The sequence below is a fragment of the Cibotium barometz genome, chromosome 41, assembly GCF_041138505.1.
Source record: "Cibotium barometz isolate CiBa-2024 chromosome 41, ASM4113850v1, whole genome shotgun sequence".
Classification (NCBI taxonomy): domain Eukaryota; kingdom Viridiplantae; phylum Streptophyta; class Polypodiopsida; order Cyatheales; family Cibotiaceae; genus Cibotium; species Cibotium barometz.
This window is the reverse complement of record NC_141086.1, coordinates 47,417,199-47,430,917: the sequence shown is the minus strand read 5'-3', so window position 1 is coordinate 47,430,917 and position 13,719 is coordinate 47,417,199. Positions and strand designations below refer to the sequence as shown.

Below are 13,719 nucleotides of genomic sequence, written 5' to 3'. Positions count from 1 at the left end.
GTCCATCCAGAAGGTTTAAAGACAAATGCTGACAATGAGATTGGGGTACCTAAATCTCCAACAAATGAAGCAATGGGTGAGAGTGTCCAGCCTGAAGAAGAAGTACCAAGAAGTGCCGACACTGCTATCTCCAAGAAATCTGTGTTGACAATTGTGTTGGACCTGAATGGTCTACTACCGAAACGTTGTCAACAACAACCATCTTCAATACATGAAACTATTCAAATGGATTCAAAACGATATATTGTACTAAGGCCAGGATGTATCCAATTCTTGAAGATTTTATTAAAAAATATTAATGTTGGGATCTGGTCAACAGCGACAGAGAGTAATGTTCTTCAAATATTGAGAACATTACAAGACAGAGCAGGAGAGATATTGCCTTTTTTTGTAGTTTGGGCTCAAGAGGCTTGCGAGAAGGATAAAAGTGGTAAAATAGCTAGACCTGATAATCCAACAGTTCAGGCAATGTTCAAGCCATTGTCAAAAATTGCTTCATGTTTTGATTGTGATGCTCGTAGAACGGTTCTTATTGATGACTCTCCATACAAGGGATGTGCTTCTCCTGATAATAATTGTATATATCCTGCAAAGTTTGATGAAGAAAGGATGGTCGACAATATTCTCATTGATGAGCTGCTCCCTTACTTATTGCAGCTTGATGAGAGTGAAGATGTGCGTGAGATCATTGGCTCTAATCGCTACGGACAACCTCCAGTATCCAATGAAAATGAATACAGAGGTGTGGTAGATTTTTGGAGAAAGCGCAATTTAAATTGGTCACAGAAGACAATCTACACTGATAGGCTACCACTATCAGAGATTATACAAAAGTATGTCAACAATCAAGAGGTATTAGTGAGACAATATGAAAACAAAAGAGAAGAGATAATAGAAATTATGGCAAAAGAACGAGTCAGTATTGCTAGCATGAGGGGACCACAAGTGATTTCTCTAGCTAGAAAATTGGGTTCTACCACAACATAGTTGAAGGCAGCCAATGCAAGGGCTTTCATAAACAAGGTGTTAAATGAGTACAATCTTCTCCAACGTGAAAGAAATAACTAAGGTACTATCCAACATAAATGATAATTATAACTAAATACATGATTTTATACAACAATTGTGTATTCACAATGAAGAAACTTAATTTATGATGGTTTCTTGCAGATTTATTTCAAGGATATTGTTCCAAGGAGTATTCACTTAAAGAAGCCATTTGTCACCAAGGATTGTATTTTTTTGGAGGAATTTTATCTTTTTACAATCATGAATTGACAAGAAATTTTGTCTTGTTTTTAAAGTAGTGGCAAATGTATTACTCTTCAAATAATTTTATAAATGTTGGAGTGCACTCTACTATAAGGGGCCTCCTAATTTGAAAATGTATGGAAGCTTGATCTTTGTCTTATGATTTTAATTCCTACATATATGGACTATGGTAGAGCTAGATCAATGCCTTCTAGCTCCACCTCATGGTAGAGCTAGACTTCAAAGCATTCTACCTCCACGACATGGTAGAGCTAGACTTGAAAGCGTTCTAGCTCTACCATATGGTAGAGCTAGATCAAAGCATTCTACCTCCACGACATGGTAGAGCTAGACTTGAAAGCGTTCTAGCTCTACCATATGGTAGAGCTAGATCAATGCATTCTAGATCTTCCACGTCACCACACATGGTTGAGTTGGACTTCCAACCATTCTAGTTCTACCATGGGGTCTATCTAAAATATTTTGATACAGCTCTACCACGTGCTAGAGCTGGACTTCAAATATTATTTCTAATTTTGCCATGGGATCGAGCTAGAATACTTTGATATAGCTGTATCACATGGTAGAACTAGATTTAAAAATATTCTAGCCCTACCACATGGTTGAGCTAGAACAGTGCATTCTAGCTCTACCACGTGGTTGATCTAGATCAATGCATTCTAATTTTACCACATTTTGATACCTGCTAGCAAATTTTGTCGCGTCTTTTTAGAATCAAATGGAAAGAGTCTTTGCATCTTGAGTCATTTTGTAATGCAACCAGGGATTTCATTAACGTCTTCACAATTTCGTGATCACGTTAACAAAACCTAGTGTTAACATATTAAAACTTGTGATCACATTGTATATTCACATGACCTGAGAAATGACCTGCCGGAACCCACTAGTCCAGTAACACCTCCGGGCTTCTATCTTTCCCGGCGGGCCCGCCGAGATACAGAGTTTTCCCGGCGGGCCCGCCGGGAAAGACAAAAGCTCGGCGGGCCCGCCGGGGAAAAGAAGGAACACCGGCGGGGTATTATTCTGTATATAAACATTGCCCAACACCCATCGTACAACTTTTGGGAAGATAGTCCTTGTTTTGGGGGCGTGATATCTCTCCTCAAAGTACTTGTAGAGCTCTCGAGTTGCTAGAAGTGTCCTCTTGGGAAGAACGTCCTTATTTTAGGGGCTGTCGTCTTTCCTTGTAGGCACTCCTAAGGCTATTGGGCCACTCGTCCTTAGTTCTTTGAACTGGGGGCAGGGTGTGGTTCGTAGCTAATACTTGCGGAGATTTAGGGACAAATTTGGAGTCATTCAGCTTTGCATTTGAGCCACGTACGTAATCTACCTCATTCTGCTTTATGAATGGTTTGATGGAGCCAAGAGTCTTGCTTAGGGGCTTGTATTGGTTCTTGATACTTGATATAGTTTAGAGTAGACAAGGGTCTATTGTCCTATACTAGAGTATTGGGCAACCATAGATCTTTGATTTTTTTTGTGAATGTTAGAGAAGGTCTATTGTCCTATACTAGAGTATTGGGCAAGCATAGATCTTTGATTGTATAAAGTATCCTTAATTGGGTACAAAAGGCATCCTTCATTGGGGGTGCAATGTGCATGATAGTCTCGAAGTAGTTTTGTAGTAAGACCTTGCAAGATAGTTTGAAGTAGTTTTATGTTATGTGATGATCTTTTGTATTTGTCAAGATAGTTTCGAAGTACTTTGTCTGCAGATGTATGTTTTGTCATACGTGAGTGATTTGTTGTTTTTTCATTTGTGTATTCATTGTTATATGCTTGGTTGAATAGGTTATTTGTTGAGATGGAGGACAATGTTGGATCCAGTGATACCTCCAATAGAGTCCAAATTTCAAATAGCAGAAAAAAAAAGGCACCTGGGATAGAGTGGCAATATGCAATTAACATTGGTGATCGATTCATAGATTGGGAGTGTAAGCTATGCCATGCAGTAAAATCAGGTGGGGCGCCTCGACTAAGAGAACACTTTTTAGGCGGACCGAAGAAAAAGTCATGTACCCACCCCTCTGCACCTATAGTGGCCAAACGCATAAGAGAAGAAATTCAAAAGAAAGATTCAAGAAAACATGACACTCCTACCGTTAATGTATCAAGGCAGCAAGAACACTGTTGTTCTAATCATCAAACTCCCGCTACATCGCCTACTTGTACCCCGAACGGCAATGTGCAACGAGAAAGTAATCTACCCAGTGCATCTTCTTGCAAGTGAAACTTTGACGTAGGAAATATACCCATGCGTCAAACTTCATTGCAAGAAAGCCTACGTCAAGGTTGACTCGATGATGCACAACTCGTCCTTGCTGAAGCGATTTACTTTTCTGGGAGTGCTATGATGATGGTGGACAGTGAGCATTGGAAGAGAGCATGGAAGAAAATTGGTGAGTTTGGACCAGGGTTTTCACCGCCTACGTACCATGCTATGCGAAATGATCTATTAGAGAAATGTTATGCGCAGGTAAAAGAACGTGTACAAAGAATAATTCTTAGCAATATAGAGCTTTCTGGATGTAGTATAGTAAGTGATGGATGGTCTAATGTGCAAAGAAAACCATTAATTAATGTAATGGTTATTTCACCTAGAGGTGAGACTTTCATCCGTGCCGTGGATTCAGCTGGTTCAATCAAAACTGGGGCTTACATTGCTCAAGTCATTAGCTCTGTGATAGAGGAAGTGGGTGCCAAAAATGTAGTCCAAGTCGTCATGGACAATGCAAAAAATTGTAAAAATGCATCCAGAATCCTACAGCGACAATATCCACATATTTTTTCGGTAGGCTGTAATACTCATAGTTTGAATCTTGTATTAAAAGATTAGTATAAATCTGATGATACCAAATGGTTTGCCTCAATCGTCGACACTGCTCGCCAGCTTGTGAAATTCATGCTCAAGAGACAGAGAGTTTTAGATATGTTTCGACCTCGCATGTCAGTTATGTTAAAGCTTCCAGCGGAGACTAGGTTTTGCACTCACTTTTACACTTTTGAGTCTCTTCTTATAAATAAAGATGCAGTTTGTGAAACATTTACATGCATGGCATTTCATGACTGGGAGAACACTCAACTTGAAAAAGTGAAAGAGAAAATCAAAGTCTTGAAGGGAGCACTTACGAGAAGAAGTTGGTGGAACAGTGTGATGGATGCATACCATGTAATGATGCCTGTTATGTATGCTGTACAAAGTCTTGATCAAAGAGCGCCTAATCTCGAAAAAGCATGGATGCAATGGTGGACTGTCCAGTGGAGTTTGGAGTGTCCTGAGAAATTAGAGCATTCAGTGGTGGAAAAGCAATGGCGTGTACCATTCTCCAGTAGACAAAGAAAAGTTCTGTTGAAGTACTTTCATGCTAGATGGATTGGAGCGCATTCACCACTGCACAGTGCTGCTTACATGTTAGATCCTGAATATTGGAATATGGATTTGATGTCCAACGTTGAGGTGGTGCAAGATTTTTATAAAGTGGTAAACACTTTCTATAATAATGATGATGATCGTGTACAGTGCATAAAGGAGATGACCTCATTTCGGTTGAAAGAGGGTTTATTTTCCAACTCCCTTGTTCAACAAATGGCTAAAGAGCAACCTGCATGGAAGTGGTGGATGATGAATGGTGGTGAGCATTATGCTTTATTGCGCAACCTTGCGATGAAGGTTCTAAGTCAGTGCTCTTCAAACTCAGGCTCAGAAAGAAACTGGAGCATGTATAAATATATTCATAGTACTATTCGCAATCGACTTCTTGCAGATCGAGCAGATAAACTTGTTTACATGTACTGCAATGAAAAGATCTTGCGAGACATCGAAAGCGAAGAGTATGAAGAAGATATGCCCAGATGGATGTACAATTGTGAAGATGTAATAGACGAGAACTTTGATGTTGGACGTACGTTGTGCACCACCCTTGAGATAGAAGACAATTTAGACATTGACTTAGATGAGCTTAATTTAGCAGACGAGAGAGTAAACGGTGAAAGAATTTTGGAGCAAGATACTGACATAGAGGAAGAAGTCACTTCATTAATTTAATAAAAAGTACTTGTACAAATGATCATATTTGGAGAAATTATCAATACAAAAGTAGAATTTGTTTTTCTTAGCTCTCATCTTGAAATAAATTGCGAATTGCACTAGGAGTTGCATCTAAAGGTCCTGGTGGTTTATATTCGCTAGCCATGCCGAACACTGTATAAATACCTTGATTTATTGGGACATTGCACAATGCACATGTGGAAGTATTTTGCATTTGTCTCACTAAACATATTAAGTGGTAATAGTGTCCACATGGTAGTATATACTGGCCGCTCCACCCATCGAATACTTTGTAACATACAGGACATTGGGAGGTGGAGGAACTTGTAGCCTCAGCAGAAACTCCCACAAGATCAGGATGTATCAAAAAATGAGAGATGTGGTTTCCTTGGCGCACAGGAGCAATACGTGAGGAGATGCTCTGCACATCTTGGCTGATCTTTGTTAGTTGCTCTTGAATCCCTCTATTGGCCGGGGGAGGAGTTGACGCTTGAGTTAATCGGTCAGCTTCTTTCTCCTTCTCTGCTAGGTGTGCCCCTAAGCTTTCTTTGACCTGGTTTAACTCCAGTCCAGCGCCCTCCACCATGAGAGCAAGTTCTTCTCTTGTGAATGTCACTGTCTCTTCACGTATGTCGTGGGTGTTGACAGTGGCCTCTCTGGAGGCGAAGTCCACTGGAGTTTCTAGGATAAAGTGAGCATATAGCATTTTAGCAAAATAGAGTGGAGCGTCGGCGTTATGGAGAGGACGACCGTACACCTCCAAGAAAATGCGCTCGGCATTAGTTTTAATATCATTGTGAGTGCAACGAGAAATCTTCCATCTTCCCTTCTTAATCTCGCCATCTGGACATGGCCATATTTCCTTTATCATCTCTGTGGTTACGCGTTTGTTTATGTCTTTCCATTGGGCATAAGTTGGATTTGTCCGTTTCGATAACCTGCATGTTGTTCTTGTAGCTTCGCGGGCTGTCAGGCCATGTGCAAGGGCCTTCATTCGCTCGTATGCCTTCTTGGCTAACTCCTGATGCTCGTTCGCTTGCGCCTGCTCCATATCTGCATGAACGTAAATGACTTTAGGATTTTAATGAACTGTAAAGATCAACGTAAGATAAATTGACCATTACTCTCAAAATCTTGAAGTCAAACACCACGAGAGGAGATATGTATTGCAAAGACTCGATGAAAAATATCCACTTGACTCCAAAAACACTTCAAACAATGCTCGCACATCAAATTTTGAAGAGAAAACATAAACTTAAACACCACAAGAGGAGAGAGATGTTGCAAAGACTCAATGAAGAGAGAAACAAAATTTTGAAACATTGGACACATCAAATTTTGAAGAGAGAAACAAAATGCCATTCCTGAAACTTAATCTCTTGATACTGTATCATTACAAAGTTGGGGTGAATGCCACCGATAGCTCTACAAGAGGACGTTGTGCCCTCGTAGAGTCAGTATTTAGTGATCTAAAAAATTCAACTACTTGCAAAATTGATTTTCGCTCATCGCAATTAGGCAGAAACATCCAATTTTTGACTCTATGAATAATAGTATCCATGGTAACTTTGTCATGGGAACTATTATCCATCCACAACTCTTGCACTTTCTGCCAAAAGTCATATAAAGTTTGTAATAAATATCCCAAGGCAAAAACATCAGATGCAAGAGTGTATGCATCTGCCAAAAATGGATCATAAAGCTCTGGGGCTATCCACGGCCGTTTATTTCGCTCTCTGTCTGCGTAGGAGACTGCCTGTGCCACCTTCTCGGGGTTCTTGTCTGCTTCAAAAACAAAATTGAGAGACACCCGTTTTTTGGGCGCTCTCAGCAGCAACCCCCAATCGATAATACCTATGCGTGGCTTTAGCTATTTTGTATAATCCAACACTACATTGAAAGGATGTAGGTCGGTATGTACAATACCTGCCATATGTGCTGCCGCTAGACCTTCCACCAGGGCATGCATAATATGTGGCATGTTTATTACTACCTCTTTTATTTTTGAAAGTTCTAGATGACTTAAAGGGATATTATCAGGCGGGGGTTGTCTCCATCCTCGATCCAAACGAAAAATTGCTCTCGTGAACTCACTGAATCTGAAGGGAACCTTCAGAAGAGTATCACCAAGAGCGCCGCCATTATAGTACGGGAAAATTGTGATCCAAGGAGCCTCTTTTGTAAAGGCAATGCATCGGACAATCGATGGATGTAGCACTTGCATACCCTGCTCTGCCTGGAAGCTCTCGAACTTCGCGTTGCCTTCTCCTTTGTAGTGCTTTCCGCAAAAAGTGATGTGCTCCGGTAAAAATGATATACCTTTAATTGCATACTCTTTTACTGTTCCAAACACACCGGAGCCTATTGTTCGTCCTTCGTGAAGAGCTTCGTGCGGGATGCCAATAAGATGTGTGCACATAGAATTGTAGATGGTATGATTAATGACACCTGTACCACTTGCATCTGCCTGACTGGACATTGCAGCGACGTCCTGGGCAATGCACACTCTTTTGGGGAGGGACTCTGCATCCAACGCCTTCATGCGCTGTCATGACGTGGTGCGGTCTAGCCGGGAACACACTGGGTGTCTGGCTGTGAGAGCAGGTCATCAACACATAGCCTCATCAATGCAATCATGTAGTATATTATTTTGGAAAAGAGTTTTGTGAAGACCGGAGACAAGTAGTGCACATAAGTCACCCAAACACAACACCTATGGTATTTTAGCCTCTATGAGCCTCCCAGTAGCTCTGCATCAGCCTATCACTTCTTATGCGTTTCCATCAACATCATAATCATCAACATAGCCATGGAATGCATCAAGGTCCACAACCCACAAAGGCATCAATATACTTTTGATAAAAACCATTCGTAACCAAAAACTTGACCATAGCAGCCCACTATACTGACCAACAGCCCGTCAATATGCCCACATGAGCTCAACATCAAAGGGAGAGCCTTAACACCAAGCCCTCAAGTCAAAACTATTGTAGCCAATACATTTAGGTCCATAGCCTCTCCAATTGCTGCAAGTTGGTTATGCAAATTCCTCAGTCTCAATCATTTCCAAAAGGCAAACACGATGTGGTGAACGTAATCCATACCAGAGGTACTACAAATAGACGTTTTACAATGGTTTCAAGCATTGATGACTTATTGTTGATTGAAACCTAAATGCTGACATACAGGGTAACAGTGACTTTGACTGAAACACAAATTTGTCACACGAAAGAAACCTTGATCACGCCACTGAAAGCATAGTGGAGATGTAGAGGAGTCGTGCGTATGCCACCAATGAGAAAAGCCTTACAAATATCTTTTTGCTTAAGAAGCCTAGCCACCTCTGCACAGCCTTTAGTCGGGTATTCGTGGTGTCTGCATCCTGGTCCAAGTCATCCAAAAGCTTTGTGTTTGAAACACACACGCCCGCAGAGAGAGAGAGAGAGAGAGAGAGAGCTGCCCCCCTTGCCGGGGCGGGAGCTTTCCCCCCCTCTCCAATATGTTTTCTCAGAATAGCACGCCCCCTTGGATATCCAGAATTTCCCCCCCCCGTATTGTCCTTATTGAATGTGATTTTCCTGTTCCCTCTCCATTCCGTCTGGCCAAGGTCGCTTTTTCTGAAAAGGGAGAGGGAAACTTTCCCCTTCTGCCAAAATAGTAGGTGCATGGTGGGGTATATGAGCCAACCGGGAAAAAAAAGGATGCTGAAGCGCTTCAATGGCTGTTGGTCGCTGACTAGGATCCCATGAACACAAAGCCATCATAAGATTGATGGCTTCAGCACTTGCATCAAGCTGACCATTTATCATCTGCAACTGCTCCGGATGAAAAGTACCCACATTCGAGGCTAAAAATATCTCAAACCATAGCTCCTTTGCAAAAACTTCCTTCTACAAAGTTATTCCCAATATGTTTGACTATATTTCTCCAATTCGTAGCATCTTCATCAGGCACTCCCTGCTCCTGATATTTTGCCTCCAAAATGGCTCCCTGTCCTCCTCTATTACCCACACAGGCTTGTATTTTAAAGCATATACACACATGTACTTCACTGTTTTCATGTCCACGCATCTCAATCCATTTAAAATAGTCTCTGAGCATGCTTTCATTGCATGGACGTGCCACAGCACGACATCGACCCCCTCTAAACCTGCACATCCTCCGGTATGTGCCACCAAGTTGCTATGTAGGCTAATCTTCTTCAAAAGCACTAACAAAAATGGTATCCTTTGGCTCCATCCCTTCCCGCAGCATTTGCTCAAAAAGATGGAGAGTCTCCTCACCCCTCCCATGCTGAATCCCTGTATGCTAAGCTGGCAGGCCACAATTGAGTCTCTCTACCAGCTGCTATAAGCATCTGAAAGTCATTCCTTCATTGTGGTTTCTTGGATGGATTCTCCTCATAAGGTTTGCCTTACATACAACTGAGCATGTTGAATCACCTGCAGGTGGAGCCGTGAGTTCTAACAAACTGTTGAGTGTCTGAAGTAGTGTGTGAAAAGGAGAAGGGATAGTTGTTCAAGTTGTAGACTGTGTTCCTGACCCCATTTCCCCTTCATACAAAGGCAACAAAGCGCCTTGTTCTCAATGCTCCATTAAGGTGGAAAGACCATTGTGCACTCTCAAATGCTTCAAGGATGGTGGTAATGGAGTCATGAAGCTGCACTGCCATAAAACCCATGAAGCAAAACTTGATTGTGTTAAACGACCTCCTCCATATCTGCATACAATGCAATTGAAGTCCACCCTGACTCAAACTTTCCAGAAGATTGATGCACCATATTCCCAACATCAGGCGAGCTATTTGGCAGCTTCTCTCTTGAAAAACTCCTTATCATTTGATTTCCAATACTGACTGCATCATCCCACCTTCCCTCTGCAGCATACATGCTTGAAAGTATCACATAAGGTGCTGTATATTGTGGATCCAAATCAATAGCACATTTGGTGACAGACTTTCCACGCTTCATATCACCGTGCATTCTACATGCACTGAGTAACCCCATCAATACAAAGGCATTAGGTTGAAGCGGCATCCCATCTAGAAGGTTCTCTGCTTCATCAAGACATCCAACTCTTCCAATAAGGTCAACCATACATGCCTGGTGCTCCATTGTTGGACTGAGGCCATAATCTGCACTCATGGAAGTAAAGCAGCAGTAGCCCTCATCAACCAGGCCAGCATGACTGCAGGCAGAGAGAAGGCTCGTGAAAGTTGCATTATTTGGTTTCACATTTTCTTCTGTCATTTGCAGAAAGACATGCATGGCCGCCTTAACATGACCTTGTTGACTGTATGCTGCAATCATGGCATTCATAGAGGCAACATCCTGTCGACAGATTTTGTTAAAAGTAGAAACTGCATCATCCATGGCCCCACATTTTCCATACATGGTGATAAGGGCAGTCAGCACGACAATATTGGACTCCAATTTGCTGCTAACAACCCATGCATGGATAAATATACCCTCTTCTAACGCTGCCACACTGCCACATGAGCTCAGAATGCCTACGAAGGTAACATCATCAGGCCTCATGCATTGTCCCTGCATGTGCTGGAAAAGCTCAATGGCCTCCTCATAGTATTCCTGCTCCACAAAAACTGTCAGCATCGCATTCCAAGCAACCACATTCCGCTGTTGAATCATGTCAAATGCCATACATGCATCCTCCATGGATCCACTCTTGCCATACAGATTTATTAAGGCAGTTCCAATAATCACATCTTGCTCTAAGCCCATCTCAGCAACACATGCATGGATTAGTGCACCCTCTGCCATAGCTTTGAGGCCTGAACATGCACTGAGAATGCTGACAAATGTAACCTTGTTTGGCTTCACTCCCTCATATTGCATTTGCTTGAACATCTGAAAGGCTTCTTTGCTATGACCATAATGAGCACAAGATGTTATCATGGCTGTCCATGAGACCACATCACGCATCTTTAAGGGCCGCCAACGTTGAACAAGCACTAAGTGCACTAACAAGAGTGACTTCATCCGGATTCATGCTCTCTTGCTCCAGTCTCCAGAATAGTTGAAGAGCCTCCTTGCCACAGCATTGTTGAGCATACACCGTGATCATGGCTGTCCAATAGATCAGGTTGTGTTGATGTGATCTGACAAATGTGCACCTTGCGGCATCCACATCTCCTAGCTTACCATACATGCTGACAATGGCAGTCCCAACGGCTACATCTAATTCAAGACTGTTACTGATTAGGCCTACATGGATCTCCTTGCCCTTCCTCAGGACTTCTGTGTTTCCACATGCACTGAGAGCACTTAAGTACGTGACCCTGTTTGGTATGACATTTTCCAGCTGCATAGTCATGAAAAGTTGGAGAGCTTGCTTGTGATAACCCTGCCGTACATAAGCCGTAATGATGGCATTCCAAGAGACGACATCACGATGTCTCAGACCATTGAAGACATGGCGGGCATCATCTAATGCCCTGAGCTTGCCGTACATACTGACAAGAAGGTTGGCCAGGAAGGTATCTTGCTCTAGCCCCAATCTTCTGATGTGTGAATGGAGGCGTTTGCCCTCGGAAAGGGTAACACATTTTTTTAACACAGGAAGAATACCCTGCCATTTTGTGCATGTTTTTGCTCTTGTAGCTATGGCATGTTGATGCCGCTCTTCATGTGTGAAATGTTTCAGCGTGTTTGCTTCTGTGGCCCTCCAAGCCACCATATGATACATCTAAACCCATGCAGTTTTTTATGATGTTGCCCTGCAAGCTACAGAATATATCAACCTAAATTGGCAAACCATGCCTGCTTGACATCCATCTTTGGTCTACATATGGATGTAACGTGACTACATGACATGATAGTGGCGGGTTACGCCCAACCTTCTTCTCACACCAGAACTGATGGTCCTCCAACTCAACTGGCGGCGGGCGGGGATCATCTGTAAGCTTCTCAGACAACCCAGCTCAAAGTGTCGAACACCGACAGCTAAAGCAGTAACACATGTTCTGAACAACGAAGAGAGCTTTAATCTCCATGTTCATACACTCAATTCTACAGCATTCTGCATTGGCATTCCTTTTATCCTTCTGATGTTTTGGGCTTTCTCTATGTCGAACCATTCATTCAGATTATCATTGCATACATTTAGCCCTATTTTTCAAAGAGTTTCTTTCAGATATCCTGACAATCAGAGTACAAAGAAGTGTCCACCTTTCCGGCATTCATGAGTTCTTGAGCATTCTATCTGTTTTGCAACTTGTAGGGAAGACCTCAAGTCAATACAAGCTCCTCACCTTCCTCAGCTATCAGAAAGGTCGAGTGTCGTAAGCCCTTGAGACAAAGGGTTAGCTTCAAGTCACTACAAGCTCCTCTCTATCCTTGGTTATTGGAATAGATGAGTGTCATAGGCCCTTGAAGTGGCAAGAATGGATCAAGTCATTGCAAGCTCCTCTCCTTCCTCAGCTGTCGAGAAGGATGAGTGTCACAAGCCCTTGTTGCCATTCTACAGTCCTAAGAGAGAACTACAAGTCTATACAAGCTCCTTGTTACCCCCTTCTCTCGAGGTGAACAAGTGTCATAAGCCCTTGTAATCCTTCTTCTTCCCTAATCCACCTGGGTCAAATGATACCAACAAATCATACAGGCTCTGCTGCCTGTACCCTTAAGGAATACCCTCTAGATCATAGGCCATCAAGGTTTTCTGCCTCATACATATGCTGAAATCATCACATACATAGTTCACGGGGATTTTACCACACTCTCACCCCAGCAAGTTCACGTCGGGTTCACCAAAGTTGTCATGACGTGGTGCGGTCTAGCCGGGAACACACTGGGTGTCTGGCTGTGAGAGCAGGTCATCAACACATAGCCTCATCAATGCAATCATGTAGTATATTATTTTGGAAAAGAGTTTTGTGAAGACCGGAGACAAGTAGTGCACATAAGTCACCCAAACACAACACCTATGGTATTTTAGCCTCTATGAGCCTCCCAGTAGCTCTGCATCAGCCTATCACTTCTTATGCGTTTCCATCAACATCATAATCATCAACATAGCCATGGAATGCATCAAGGTCCACAACCCACAAAGGCATCAATATACTTTTGATAAAAACCATTCGTAACCAAAAACTTGACCATAGCAGCCCACTATACTGACCAACAGCCCGTCAATATGCCCACATGAGCTCAACATCAAAGGGAGAGCCTTAACACCAAGCCCTCAAGTCAAAACTATTGTAGCCAATACATTTAGGTCCATAGCCTCTCCAATTGCTGCAAGTTGGTTATGCAAATTCCTCAGTCTCAATCATTTCCAAAAGGCAAACACGATGTGGTGAACGTAATCCATACCAGAGGTACTACAAATAGACGTTTTACAATGGTTTCAAGCATTGATGACTTATTGTTGATTGAAACCTA

At 42.4% G+C, this 13,719-nt stretch overlaps 1 protein-coding gene across 1 annotated transcript in view; it reads left to right on the top strand.

Moving 5' to 3' along the window:
- The window catches only part of LOC147615023 (uncharacterized), a 62,583-nt gene that overhangs the window by 29,784 nt on the left and 19,080 nt on the right, over positions 1-13,719 (top strand). The gene's annotated exons all lie outside the window — the stretch shown is intronic.